This window comes from Triticum urartu, chromosome 2 (assembly GCF_003073215.2).
Source record: "Triticum urartu cultivar G1812 chromosome 2, Tu2.1, whole genome shotgun sequence".
In the NCBI taxonomy this organism is placed as follows: domain Eukaryota; kingdom Viridiplantae; phylum Streptophyta; class Magnoliopsida; order Poales; family Poaceae; genus Triticum; species Triticum urartu.
This window is the reverse complement of record NC_053023.1, coordinates 722,978,362-722,993,403: the sequence shown is the minus strand read 5'-3', so window position 1 is coordinate 722,993,403 and position 15,042 is coordinate 722,978,362. Positions and strand designations below refer to the sequence as shown.

Below are 15,042 nucleotides of genomic sequence, written 5' to 3'. Positions count from 1 at the left end.
CAGGGGACGCGGCTCGCCAAGATAAAGGGCGACTGGTACCAGACATTTCCCTACGTCGAGACCATGGAACCACTTAGCATTTATTCCGCGGACTCTTAATGCCTAGCAGGAATTAGTTCTCTGCTAGAAGGAGACGCCCCTTGCCTTGTTATTCCTTTTAGAATTGCTATCTCTAGGCGAATGATTTTCTTCTCGGCTTCCAACATTTTTGACTATCATGTTGTTCTCATGTTGTGCATGCTAGTTGTTATTTAGATTTTTACTAGCAAAAGGGCATGTGCGTTGCAATGGAAGAAAATATATCACATGCCCAATCATGAGTCAAGGCCACAATAGGCGGGAGCGACTAGTATAGAAAAACAACCAAGGGTAAAAAAATAGAAAAAAAAAACAATCCGAGCCATCAATTCCACGATGGGTGGTCCAGATTGTAGTGGAGGGAACTGAGAGCACACGTGCTAGATTCTTTGCACAAAAGCCCCCCACTTGTACTAATTTTGCTTTCATAATCTCCTTCTTCCTTCTTACGATAGCAGCAGCACAACCCCAAATTCCCAAATCTAGCTTGACCGCCAGCCGCCTCTGGGACCAATCCGCTCGCTTATCGTCCGCCGACCGTGGCGGAGGTCCAGATCCGGTGCCTAGCTGGGTGAGTACGGCCAGTGGAGGTGCCGTTCCAGCTCTTGGTCGTCTCGACGCGGTCGGTGCTGCCCCGGCGGGTCTCGCCCTGTTCCAAGCCGCACTTGAGGGTACTCTGCTCCGGCATTCAGAGGTCGACCTCGCCCCGTACTTTTTCCTACCCCAATCCGCCATTCTCCATAGTTGCCCCCTACTCATGTGCGGCTAGCTCGGCCACCCACCGACGCCAGAGAAGAAAACTCGGGTCTTAAGGTATGCTATCTGCTGAAGCTGCTACCAATTTCAGATTTCTAGGACATTTTACTTAGGAAGTACTCCTTCGTTCAGATGTGACTACGACTGTCCATATCATGTGCATAATATTTTCATTCATAGTTATTTACTTGAGTTCTTCCAGTCAAAAAAGCACTCTCACTTTAAATTTGTGCTGGGAGCATATGTTGGATTGCTGTTGAACACTGTATAATTTTGTTTGTTTTCATCAAGGTATCCTCTAGGAGGAGATTTAGAAATTATGGATCTTTGGAAATGATATGAATGGCTGCATTTCAAAATTTAAACATATGGACATATAGTGTAGATGATATAATTTGATTGTGAGTAGCAGTAGCTTGGAAGCTTAAAACTGTTTTTGAGCAAAGGCTATATTCAGCTAGATATGCCTGAACACTACAGTAGCTAACCTGCTAGCGGCACACTATGCTATACATAGAGAGAGCTAAAGGAAATGGCCCAGGACAGAAAATCTATTCATGCAACAGAATAGCTATATTGCCAGCATATATGCTTACAACTTTTCATTCGACCTAAAAATCACCTGTGATACATGTCAAGTTGTCAATTATAGTACAAATCTTAGTTTAGTATGTACTTCCACTTTTCTGAGCCAATTTCAGTTAGTTGGGAGAGACCTTTATTCAATGTTCATTTTCCATAACAAGAAACAGAAATTCTGTCAACTTAGCTTTTACTATACATGAGAACAAACTAATCACACATACTGCCTATTAAAGTATCTGAACGTGAAGTGCTTGCTGGAACAAGACTGGAATGTATTACACACTTGCAAATATGTGGCACTTCATTGATTTCTGGGAGTTGACTATCTATTTGGATTTTGACATAGATTAATTCCTTCTCTCAAGAGGTACGCACACTGGACACAACTTGTAATACTCGTTAAATGGCGTTGAATAAGGCCAATAGTAGCTGAATTTTGCCTGTTTCGAAATATATTATTTGTTATGATAGAAAATGAGATCTCATAAGTGAAAAGCATGTAGTCTTTACAAGTAAATATGATATCACATTTTTCATGCAAGGTCACTGGTACTAACCTTGCAATTGATGTTCCAGGGTTCTTTGTACAAACCCCAGTGTGACGAGGAACTGAAGCCCAAAGTAGGGATGATATTTGATGACATTGGCTCGGTACTAGAATTTTACAGGACATATGCTCACAATGTCGGATTCGGTGTACGTCCCGGACAACAAAGGGTCGTCGATAATGTGCTTCAGTGGAAGAGCTCTTTTCAGTAAAAAAGTTTGTGTTCATCTCTTTCTTAGTTCAGTTGTGGCAAATGGCGTATGAAGCTGGACATAAGGACTTCCTCTCTTCTCAATATATGATGTTTGATATATGTTTCTAACAAACTTATTTAATTGGTATGCTTAACTAGGTGGATTGAATTGATGAAGTTTATACAGAGTCGCCTTCAAAAAAAGGTCTATATAGAATCCATGGAGGTGGTCGTCTATTCCAGCAGATGAAGCTCGATTAGCAAGAGGCACTAAAATATGAAGGCAAGATCATAGATCTTATCTAGCATCCATCAATCCTTAATACTTCGTTTTCCTGGAAATGTACTAAAAATGATCTATGTATGCCTCTTGTGTTGTGTTCCCATGTACTCGAGTACTCAAATGCTTGTTGAGATATAATGTACCATCAGTCCTTAACACGCTGTCTACCTGGGAATGTACTAAAGAAGATATATGTATGCCTTTTGTGTTGAGTTCTGATGTACTCTGTTGAGCGTGCACCTCAGTCCCTTATTTTCTCATCCACTCAGGTTGACATGTACGGTTCATGTAGTTCTGCTTGATATGGGATGGTTTAATTTTCTTATGCGCTCAGTTTTTTTTATATATGTTGGGTTTTTTGTGACAAACATGTTCAACTCTCTTGAAAAATTAAGACTTCAATGTGCATGGATCTCATGCAGCAAATATTTGCAAAGATTTTATATCCAACTAAGAGGAGAGGGTAGTCACCATTGTGCATATCTGAAAATAAACTTATTTTACAAAGACCTAAGATTGTACTGCAAAAGAGCAGACATCAGCGCTGTCAGCTTTGAAGAATAGTCATATTACCAAGGACAAAACGTTTAAATATGAGGAAGTTGAGGTGGTTATTGCAAAACTCAAGTTTTTATATCAACCGAGTATCAGGGGGGCTTTTGTGAAATGTACATTAAGTGGCCTGAGGTGCCTCCGCTGGAATCTGAGCCATACATGCCTGATCTGATGGACCAGATTCATTTTTTCTATTTTTGTACTACATGCCCAGATTCTATACTAGTTGCTCCCACAATAGGCCAACGTTCTTTATTTAAGCATCCCATCCCATCTATGTTGTCATTTGTCTTCCGTCGCACCCTCGCCTACGATGATCTTAGTGCCTACATAACCACAACATGTTTGAATATGGTCAATGCTAGGTTTGCCAAGGCGTGCATGCGTGGTTATCGATGGTTTCCTCGTCTCCAATTTTGTTTGTCGAGGTGTTTATTTGCAATTGAGATAGGCGCTCGTACGAAGGAAAGATGGATTGTGACGCCCGGATAATTAAGCTACAGTAACCCTCTGCTAATGATGCCACGTCACCTCGGTTACTGTTGCTAACCTTGCGTTAGTTCGAAAACGATTCGAATTCAAATTCAAAATCAAGCAAGCAACAAAAGTTTTGAAACGCTAAAACAAAAATGTCCTAAAGGTGTCGGAAAAATCATAGGTAATTGTGGTGGCGAAACCAAACTCTGAAGAAGTGTTTAAAGGCTCTAAAATAATTATGACAGTATCAAAAACAATTAATTACATGCCTTTTTCAATTAACAAAATACTAACCTATTTTATTGGGGTCCATAGTTAATGTGGCAGTAGTATATTTAGATACACTAAATTAGAAACTACTTTTATCTTTTTAGATTCGAAAATAGATTAAAGGCTAAAAGAAAACATGATAAGAGAAATAAATAAGCAGAAAAGAAAATAAAGAAAAAAGGAAAGGATAAAAAAAAAGAACACCCCCCCTTGCTGGGCCATGGCCCAGATGGCCTCGGTGCCAACCAGGTCGTCCCAGCCGGCGCCTACATCACCCATGGGGCGATCGAACCCTAAACTCCCTCCCCAGTCGCCCCACTCCCCACTCCCCTCGCCCCCACACACCCCCACTCCCCGCTGGATCTGGATTGAGGCAAGCGTGCCCCGACCCCATCGACGCCCATCGCCGGACCGCTTCCCCCCGCTCGCCGGCAATCCACAGAATACGAGGCACGCCGCAGAGGACGAGGGGTCCTCGAACCGGAGGGGTGTCGGGTAGCGCGCAGTTCGAGGGTAGCCCGAGACCGGGCCCGCGATCGCCTGGAGAAAGCAACCGACGCCCAATCGGTGCGACGGGGGCAAGGTCCCCGGCCGGGCCCGCCGGAGACTGCCTCGCGTGCGGCCGCGGGATGTCGTCCGGCGTTACGGCCCCGTGCCGTCGCGAGCCGACAGACGGGTTCCCCGGCGGCTAGACAGGGTAGCCTACAAACCCCCGTCGAGGAGGTAAGAGCGCGTCGCTGCGCGCCTCCCTCTCGTACTCACCCTCTCTGACCTTCCGCCCCCCCGTCAAGGCTCAATTACCCGACGCGACAATCCGCAGTCGGCCCTGAGACTAGTGGGGGTGTGTTGCCGCGCTCAGGCGAGGCGGCCGATGCATGGGGAGTCGGGCGCGTGCGAGCCTGGCTGGGAGCGGAGTATTCCTGACCGGCTTGATTCGCATGCTTCCCCTTCGCTGCGCCCCCATTGGGCTGATCGCGTAGCGGCCGGGCGCTGGGAACGCTCCGCTCCGCCGTGGCTGCCAGTGCCCTTAGCGCGGCCACGCGCATCCGAGCCCCGCGGCAACTCCGCCTGCACCTGCCGCCGAGCCCGCTACCGTTGCTGCTGCTCCATCGCTGCCCCGCGCGCCCACGGCTCCGCGCCTTCCCTCGCGCTTGCCGGCGGCCGCTGCTCCCCGCGCCCCACTCCGGTGCCGCTCGACGCTCGTCGCGTCCCTCCCGCCTCGCCGCAGCCGCGGCCCCCCTCGTTGGTCGCCGCCCGGGTCCGCCCCTCGCCTGCTCTCGCAGCTTCACGCCGGCGCGCCGGCACCTGCGCCCAATCGGGTGCACCTGCGAGGGCCATCGCCCGTTCGGGCTGTGCCCGTAACCCGCACGCCCGCAAAGGCCCCTGGGGTCAATGACAGGAGGGCCCCGCCTCCAAAACGTTTAAAAAAAGGGATATAAAAAAAGAATTTAAAATAATAATAATAATAATTAATTGATTACTTAATTAAATAACTAATTAGGACAAATAATTAACCTAATTAACCTCTGTTAGTTAATCTAATTAACTAATTAATGTAGTTAATTAGGTAGTTAGTTAGTCTGTCAATGACAGTGGGACCCACATGTCAGTTTGACTAGGTCAACTGACTAGCTGACTGCTGACATCACCCTGACATCATGCTGATGTCATAATTGCATTTGCTAACTAAATTAATTCTGTTAATTCTAAAAAATGATTTAAATCTTTTAAAATTAATAGAAAGTAATCCGTAGCTCAGATGGAAAAGCTTTGTACATGAAAGTTACTCAGAACGACGAGACGAATCCGGAAACGCAGCCCGTTCGTCCGCCACACATCCCTAACCTATCGAACTCGCAACTTTCCCCCTCCGGCTCCTCTGCCCGAAAACGCGAAACACCGGGGATACTTTCCCGGATGTTTCCCCCTTCCCCGGTATCACCTCTTACCGCGTTAGGACACCCCTAGCACCGATACTTGTCATGTCATACATCGCTATGCATCTGTTTGCTTAAATATTTATTGTTTCTTCCCCCTCTTCTCTCGCTAGACACCGAGACCGACGCCGTTGCTACCCAGTACGACTACGGAGTTGACGACCCCTCTCTCTTGCCAGAGCAACCAGGCAAGCCCCCCCTTTGATCACCAGATATCGCCTACTCTTCTCCTACTGCTTGCATTAGAGTAGTGTAGCATGTTACTGCTTTCCGTTAATCCTATTCTGATGCATAGCCTGTCCTTGCTACTACTGTTGTTACCTTTACCTGCAATCCTAATGCTTAGTATAGGATGCTAGATTATCATCAGTGGCCATACATTCTTGTCCGTCTGCCATGCTATATTATCGGGCCGTGATCACTCGGGAGGTGATCACGGGTATATACTATATACTTTATACATGATACATGTGGTGACTAAAGTCGGGTCGGCTTGTGGAGCACCCGCGAGTGATTCACGGATTGGGGGCTGAAAGGACCTTTGTCCCAACGGCCCTCTGTGTGGATCTTTGTGGCGAAGCGACAGGGCAGGTTATGACCACCTAGGAGAGAGGTGGGCCTGGCCCTGGTCGGAGTTCGCGGATACTTAACACGTTTAACGAGATCTTGGTATTTGATTTGAGTCTGGCTACTGGCCTATACGCACTAACCATCTACGCGGGGACAGTTATGGGCACTCGACGTCGTGGTATCAGCCGAAGCCTTCGTGACGTCAGCGACTGAGTGGCGCGCGCCGGATTGGACCGTAAGCCTGCTCTTGTATTAAGGGGGCTAGTTCTGCTTCCGGCCGCGTTCGCAACGTGCAGGTGTGCAAAGGGTGATGGGCCCAGACCCCTGCACCATAGGATTTAGACCGGCGTGCTGACCTCTCTGTTGTGCCTAGGTAGGGCTGCGACGTGTTGATCTTCCGAGGCCGGGCATGACCCAGGAAAGTGTGTCCGGCCAAATGGGATCGAGCGTGTTGGGTTATGTGGTGCACCCCTGCAGGGAAGTTAATCTATTCGAATAGCCGTGATCTTCGGTAACAGGACGACTTGGAGTTGTACCTTGACCTTATGACAACTAGAACCGGATACTTAATAAAACACACCCTTCCAAGTGCCAGATACAACCGGTGATCGCTCTCTCACAGGGCGACGAGGGGAGGATCATCGGTTAGGATTATGCTATACGATGCTACTTGAAGGTCTTCAGTCTACTCTCTTCTACATGCTGCAAGACGGAGGCTGCCAGAAGCGTAGACTTCGACAGGATTAGTTATCCCCCTCTTATTCTGGCATTCTGCAGTTCAGTCCACTGATATGGCCCTTTACACATATACCCATGCATATGTAGTGTAGCTCCTTGCTTGCGAGTACTTTGGATGAGTACTCACGGTTGCTTTCTCCCTCTTTTCCCCTATCCCTTCTACCTGGTTGTCGCAACCAGATGTTGAAGCCCAGGAGCCAGACGCCACCTTCGACGACGACTCCTACTACACCGGAGGTGCCTACTACTACGTGCTGCCCGCTGACGACGACTAGGAGTAGTTTAGGAGGATCCCAGACAGGAGGCCTGCGCCTCTTTCGATCTGTATCCCAGTTTGTGCTAGCCTTCTTAAGGCAAACTTGTTTAACTTATGTCTGTACTCAGATATTGTTGCTTCCGCTGACTCGTCTATGATCGAGCTCTTGTAATCGAGCCCTCGAGGCCCCTGACCTGTATTATGATGCTTGTATGACTTATTTTATTTGTAGAGTTGTGTTGTGATATCTTCCCGTGAGTCCCTGATCTTGATCGTACACGTTTGCGTGTATGATTAGTGTACGATTAAATCGGGGGCGTCACAAGTTTAACACGTTATTGATTAAGATTTCACTACAAATAGCATTTTAAAATAGTTAATAGGTAAAATAACATCATATTTGGTTTCTAAACATTTTTATAATCAAATTTCATATATAACATGTTAAAATTGGAATTAAGGTGTAAAAGATATGAATATTTCAAAAAGCATGTTTTGTACTTAAAAAGTGAATTGATGGTTAATCAACAGAAATTGTAGGGGGTTTTCTATAAAAACAAAAAAGATTCATGTTGTCGCTTAAAAGTGAATTGCGGGTTACTTAACCGGAACTGTAGTGGGTTTTCCGTAAAATTAGAAGAACAATTCGCATCACGTAAAGATGTACTGTGAGTTGATTCTTCAAAACATATGAAGGTTTTCTAAAACAATACTATGACGGTGAACGGCCAGAAGCAATCCGTACTTTATTTGTAGGTATAATATAGATTTACTTTTATATTTTGGATAATATATTTTTCTAGTAGGACTTTTAGGTAAATTATTCTTTATTTATTTATCTCGGGTACTCTCCTTTTTCACAATGAATTTTTTTGTTCTATTCATAACTATCAAGGTAGTACAAAAAACACCAGAAGTAAAAATTCCACCGAGGTCCGTGGACCACATAGCAACGACTACAAGCACCGAAGCGAGTCGAAGGCGTACGGGGCAAACCTTATTATAGTAGACAGTCGAAAAAGTTATTGTGCTAAGGTCCCAAAGGACCAGCCACCAGTACAACCACCACCACTAGAGAAGCGTAGATCGAAAGGTTTCAACCTGTAGATACATGAACGAAGACCGGATTCAAGTGGATTCACCAAAGACAGATGCCGACCGGATCCAACCTGTATAAGTGCTTACACTTGGGGAGGCGTCTTGCTCGGGTGGTGCGAGTGCGACCTCAGCGCCGGCATCGTCAATGTCGATGGCACTACATATTGGGACACGAGCTACGATATTGCAACGTGGGTCGTGTCATTTGACCTCTAGCATGAGCGTGTCACCTTCGTCAAGGGGTTGCCCGTGCATACAGGTAACTACTCCCTCCGTCCGCGAATAAGTGTACTTCTATCCTTTGTTCTAAGTCAAAATTTTAAAATTTTGATCAAATATATACAAAAGAGTAGTAACATATATGACATAAAATTGATATATTATGAAATTACAATTCAAAACGAATCTAGTGATACTAATTTAGTGTCATAAATGCTGCTACTTTTCCCTATAAAATTGGTTAAAGTTTTAAAACTTTGACTTACAAAAGCTAGAAATACACTTATTTATGGACGGAGGGAGTACCACCTAACTGAGTGCACGAGAGGCTGAGCCTCGTGACCCGTGATCTTTCAATGACGGCCGAGGTGTGGATTTTGGATAAAGGGCGGAAGTGGAGGTGCCGATACAGCCTCAAGCGGCAGGATCCCCTGGGGCCACAATTTGTGTATGGCGAAGTATGTCTTGACAGAGGAGACAATATGGATATGCAGGCACTATAGGTTGAAAGGCATGTGGTCATCCAACAAGGCGGTGCCGGTGCTGGTCAGCCACATGGCTCAGTGGACGCTGCTCGCAAAGACAACGAGCAACTGGTGCTGGACATTTCCCTATGTCGAGACAATGGAGCCACTTAGCATTCATGTCGCTAATTTTTGATGTCTAATGAGGATATTTTAAACATGGCAATTGCCGTTTTTTTTTGAACCGGACTTTTGACCCCTTTCCATTGCATAGAACGGAAATACATCAGTCCCTGAAACATGTTCAGAAAGAAGGGAAAGGGGAAAAGCGAGTTCAAGCACTACCAGAAAACCCACCACACTCGCCCGACATCGTGACGAGTGCCATGGGGTGAAAACCTGAGCAACACCAATATTTTTATAAAGTCTGACTAGCTATTACAGAACCGACCTGCCAGGGACCAAAATGACACTACCAGACCAAAAACATCATACTAATCGAAGCAATGAAGAGCAGCGGGCTTCAAACTTCGGTGTGTAGTTCCCAGAAAGATCACTCTCCGGTGATCGGCTGCCTGGCCGCCTCGCACAGCTTCATCATCTGCATGGTCCCCGCCCTGATCTGCTCCGCGCCTGTGCGTAACTTCTTAGCATCATCTCCTTGCTGCAGACCTGTCCAATAAAGCAAGAAAGAGCACATGGAAAATACTATCTCAAAAGGAGTTTTGATCATTTTCTTCTCAAAGGTGGCACGATTACGGGCCAGCCAGATAGCCCAGCAAGCAGCCGCCAGGCCCACCGTATAAAATTTCTCTCCCCCAGGAAGAAAAACATGGCACCACGTATAGTACTGCCAGTAATTACTGGGGCACCTATCAGTACCCAGCACGACCCCAACGGATCTCCACAGGCATTTTGCCACAGGGCAGGTAAAAAACAAATGCCGCGAACTCTCAACCTCGTTACAGAAGGAACAACAAGAGTTACCAGGCCATTTCCTACCACGCATGACCTGTCTAGTCAGCACAGCATCTTGCGACATCTGCCAGAGGAAGATTTTTATTTTAAGAGGAAGTTTGGCTCTCCAGATCCATCTAAAGTGGCATCCACTAATTGATCTCTCCAGCCACTTGTAGACCGACTTAGTCGAGAACTTACCGTTTTGGTTAAGCCCCCAAGATACCCAATCGCTAGCATCGGTTAGAGTTAGGCCACCCACTGTGGCTTGGATCGTCTTCCATTGCTCAGACAGTTCAGCACTAAGCCCCTGTCTGAAGAAAGTGTTAGTATCCACTAGCCGCACCCTACTCACCGTGCATTCAGGAGCAGTGCAAATAGAAAAGAGTTGTGGGAATCGCTCCCGAAAGGGGGGCAGCCCTTTGATGGGATCCATCCACACCCGGGCAATGTTACCAGATTCAATGTTAATTTTCCTCCCCACCAGGTAAACTTCTTTCACCTTCAGAAGAGCTTTCCAGCATGGTGAATCAGAAAACCTCGTACCCACCTCAGTAACAGTTTTGTTTCTAAGGTATCTAGCACGCACAATATCCTGCCACAACCCGTTTTGGGTCTCCAGCTTCCACCACCATTTGACCATTAAAATAATATTTTGTTTTCTAAGGTCTTTAACCCCCAGTCCTCCTTTGTCTCTGGATCTACAGATTCTATTCCACCTGACAAGATGATATCTACGCTTATTGTTACATCCTTACCAGAAAAATCTACGTCTATGCTTATCCAGCTTTTCAATGAAAGTTTTATTCATGAGCCACATAGACATATGAAATATGGACAATTGAGTAAGCACCGAGTCAAGCAGAGTAAGTCTGCCGCCCATGGATGCAGCATTGCCGATCCAGGCCTCAAATCTTTTAAGATATTTGACTACAATAAATTCCCAGTCAGAATTTCGGAGATTGGTGTAGCTCACAGGCATCCCCAAGTACTTAATAGGGAAACTCCCTATGTCACAGTTAAATAATTCAGCATATTCCCTGACCACATTGTCATCTCCACCCACTGTGAGGATTTCACTTTTTTGAAAGTTCACCTTGAGTCCGGACATCATTTCAAAGGTATAAAGCAGCAACTTCAGGTTAACTGCTTTTTCAATATCATGCTCTAAACAGATGATAGTATCATCTGCATACTGCAACACTGCGACCCCATCCTGAATCAGATCAGAGGCTAATCCCGTGATTAGCTTATTTTTCTGGGCATTTTTTATCATTTTGGTCAGGCACTCCACTGCAAGATTAAACAAGAATGGTGAGTGTGGATCACCCTGCCTCACACCCTTTGCACTCTGGAAGTAGGGGCCCACACTATTATTGAGCTTAATGCTAACTGTGCCCTTATGGAGAATTTGTTTCACCCAACCGCACCAGGTTTCGTTGAAACCGCGAAACTTATGACATTCCAGGAGGAAATCCCAGTTAACTTTGTCATATGCCTTCTCAAAATCAAGCTTAAGTATTATGCCAACTCTTTTTTTAACATGAGTGTAATTCAAAATTTCATGTAAAGAGAGCACCCCATCCATGATGTTTCTACCCTTAACAAACGCATTCTGGGTGGAACTAATCAACTTATCAGCATATACCTCCACCCTACGGTCCATTACTTTAGTAATGAGCTTATATGGGCACCTCAGGAGACAAATTGGCCTAAACTGCTGAATTTTGTCAGCTCCCGACACTTTGGGCAGTAAAGTGATCACTCCATAATTAAGACGTTGAACATCAAGCGTCCCATTATGAAAGTGTCTAAAAAGGGACATGATATCATCCTTTACTATATCCCAACATATTTGATAAAATTCGACAGGAATGTTATCCGTGCCCTATTGGTGGCCATAGAGAAGAGAGCATCTCTAACTTCAGTTTCTGTGAATTCGCGACAAAGATCTCTATTGTCATCCTCACTCAGCTTTTCACTCTCGGACCAAGTATTAGGATCCAAGTGAAAATGATTGCCCTGAGCTGGGCCGAAAAGTTCCTTATAAAAATTAGTAGCATGGGCAATCAGATTATCTGTACCCTCTATTTCCACCTCGTCAGCTTTAAGAGAGTGGATAGTATTTTTACGCTTACGTCCGTTGGCAATTTTATGGAAATAGTCAGTGTTCAGGTCTCCTTTAAGCAACCAACGCTCGTGTGATTGCTGGAGCCAGTATATTTCCTCATTAACCAAAATCTCATGGAGTTCAAAACACACATCGATTTTCCTACTATACAGCTCTAGGGTAAGGGGTCCATCCTCCTCTAGTTCTTCTAGCGTGGCTAATTCGAGCCTAAGCTCCTCCTTCAACCTTTTATTGTGACCAAATTTGTCTGAGCCCCACCCTTTAAAGAAAGTTTTGAATCTCTTCAACTTAATATTCAGGATATCGATGGGGTCTTTAGAGAAGACCCCTCGAGCCCAGATTTTACTGACCAAAGGAAGGAAACTTTCGTCCTTGACCCAAGAAAGGTCAAAGCGAAATTCGCGAGGTTTGAGAGCCTCTCGTCCCTCTTCCCCAGAGTTAATCAGCAAAGGGTTATGGTCCGAAATCTCATGAACCAATTTCCTAACAGAAACCAGGGGGAATAATTCCTCCCACTCCCCAGACATCAGGACACGATCAAGTTTCTCCAGAGTAGGGTGAGCTTGGTTGTTCGTCCAAGTATATTTACCCCCACTAATATGAATCTCTCTAAGGGCCAGGGTGTTAATAATAGAATTGAACAGGTCAGTGGATTTATGGTTTGCCATTTTTTTGTTTTTCTCCCTAGGGTGCCTGAGAATATTAAAGTCCCCACCCACTATATAAGGGACTTGCATATTATGGCACATGGTAGCAAGCTCAAGCAAGAATTCCTCCTTATGTTCTTCATGAGCAGAGCCATATACTATCAGCAGCCCCGAGTTGGGTTTTTTCTTTTTATCCCCGACCACTAACTGCAAGATATACTTGCCTTTGTCACATGCAACCACCTCCAGAGTGTCTTGTCTAATTCCACATATGATACCTCCAGATTTGCCCACAGAAGGGATCCAGTCCCAATTGAACAAGTTAAAGGGGTCAATTCTCCTCAAACATTTTGGAGAAATTTTTTCTTTCATGGTCTCTTGCAGACCCAGGAAATCTAGGGAATGGTCACTAATAAGGTCAGAGAGGCAGGTGGCCATCCCTTTCTTGCCCACCCCTCTGCAGTTCCAGATGAGCCCTCTCATCTGGAACGTTTTTTTATGGAATTTGGACTTAGTAGCCCCACCAGGAGGCATGGCAGGGCTACACTTTTCACTCCCCTCTGAAACCTTTCTCTGGCTTCTAGTCACAGGTCTAGAAAGCTTGACAACAGGCTTCTTAGGTGTTTTCTTCTTAAGTTTCCCAGGGGCTACCTTATCATGGATGACCTCATCCTGGTCCAGCCAGGTGAGGTTCACTGGGGCTTTTTTACCCAGCCCATTAATAACGAAAATGTCATCCTCACCACTTTGATCTAGCTTGCCTAAGTTCTTTTTCTCCTCTAAATTTTTTCTGACATGTTCAAGCTCTCTCAGCACATCAATACAAGCAAAGTCATTATCAGGAATAGCAACTCCCATATTGGACACTCTACTAATTAATTCAGCATCAGACAGAATGGCAAAAGAATTTTTACGAGCATTATGAGAGTTACCTTCCAGATTTTTCTTGCTTGCCATCTTTGCAGCTTTGGCCATCACATGATCCTGCATCCCCCTGAACATTACGTTTGCTGAGTCTGGGTAGATCTTCAGGGACTAGTGGAGGAGTGAGAATCATTTCGTCGTCGTAATCAGAAGCAGGGAGCTGTACCACATAATCCTTCGAAATCTTCATCCCAGGATCCACCTCCCCTTCCAGCTCCATGACCTGAGAGGAGTTCATTACCACCTCTGCATAAGATAAAATGGATTGCTTAACAGGTGACTTAGTCACCTGCACGCTCTGTCCTGGGGTGCCATGCTCAACAGGAGTATGTCCCATATTAGTATCTACAGGGACCAGCCAGCCTGACGTATTTTGTTGCTCCTTCTGAGCACCTTCTTTATGATCCCTGGCCATGGATTCAATCAGCAGGGAGTTGTCGTCGCTCTCAAACGATGATGAATCTTCATTTTCCTGTGATAGCAAACGATAGGTTTTGCCACCACGGAAAGAAGTGCCAGGATTTTCAGAAGCAGAGGCATCTAGCTGTTCAGCAGCCAGTTCGTGATCAGCCCTTTTGTGTTTGGGCGTTTGATCAGTTTTGTTAACATTGTCATTTTGCACAGCCGTCCCTTTGCCTTCCTCCACAGGGTTCCTTACCAAAACCTCTTCAATCTCATAAGTGAACTTGTAAAAACGTCCCCCTAACATCCCCTCGGCCGTGGCAGGCAGCTGATCCACAAATCTACAGCCGATTTTAGCCCTAACAGAGGTGGGCCGGTTCAAAGTGGACATGTCAACTTCTAGAGTGACCCCAACAAGACCTCCAACATAAGCCACAGTTTTATCATTGCGTTTGTTAGGTGGGATTTTCCCAATTCTGACCCAAGCCACCTCAAGTAGCCCCTCAGCATCCACATCTTCCGACCAGGGAGAGAATTTGACACTCACACCGCACTTTTTGAGCTTAATAAATTCTACAAACAAAGCACGATCCACCTCCCTGGGATTAGGCATTCTCATGACAAATTTTTGTGGGGCAAAGAACCTAGCAGAGCAGCGCCAGCCTTGCCCAACATAAACACTAAGCTCATGTTCAATGTCCTTGGTGGGAGCAGAACCCTCTATGATGGTAACGATAATATTGTAAATACGCTCTCTGGCCTGTCTCTCAATGTTCGTGTTAGGAATGAAATGGAACCCTTGCCCCTTAGATTGGAAAGCACACATAATAGGAAGACACTCCCAGGGAATGAATTCTTTGCAGATGATGTACAGATGCCCATTTTTCTTGCATCGTTCACAAATAGCTTGGGGGCAACTCACAGTAAAATGGCCGGCCAGATGACAGATCTGGCA

General features: G+C 45.6%; 1 long non-coding RNA gene across 1 annotated transcript; it reads left to right on the top strand.

The window, feature by feature from the left end:
* Positions 1-487: 487 nt before the first annotated feature.
* On the top strand, positions 488-2,598 carry LOC125540126. Its single transcript, XR_007297216.1, has 2 exons — positions 488-891; positions 1,996-2,598. It is a non-coding gene; the product is annotated as an uncharacterized LOC125540126 (long non-coding RNA).
* The last annotated feature ends 12,444 nt before the right edge of the window (positions 2,599-15,042 follow it).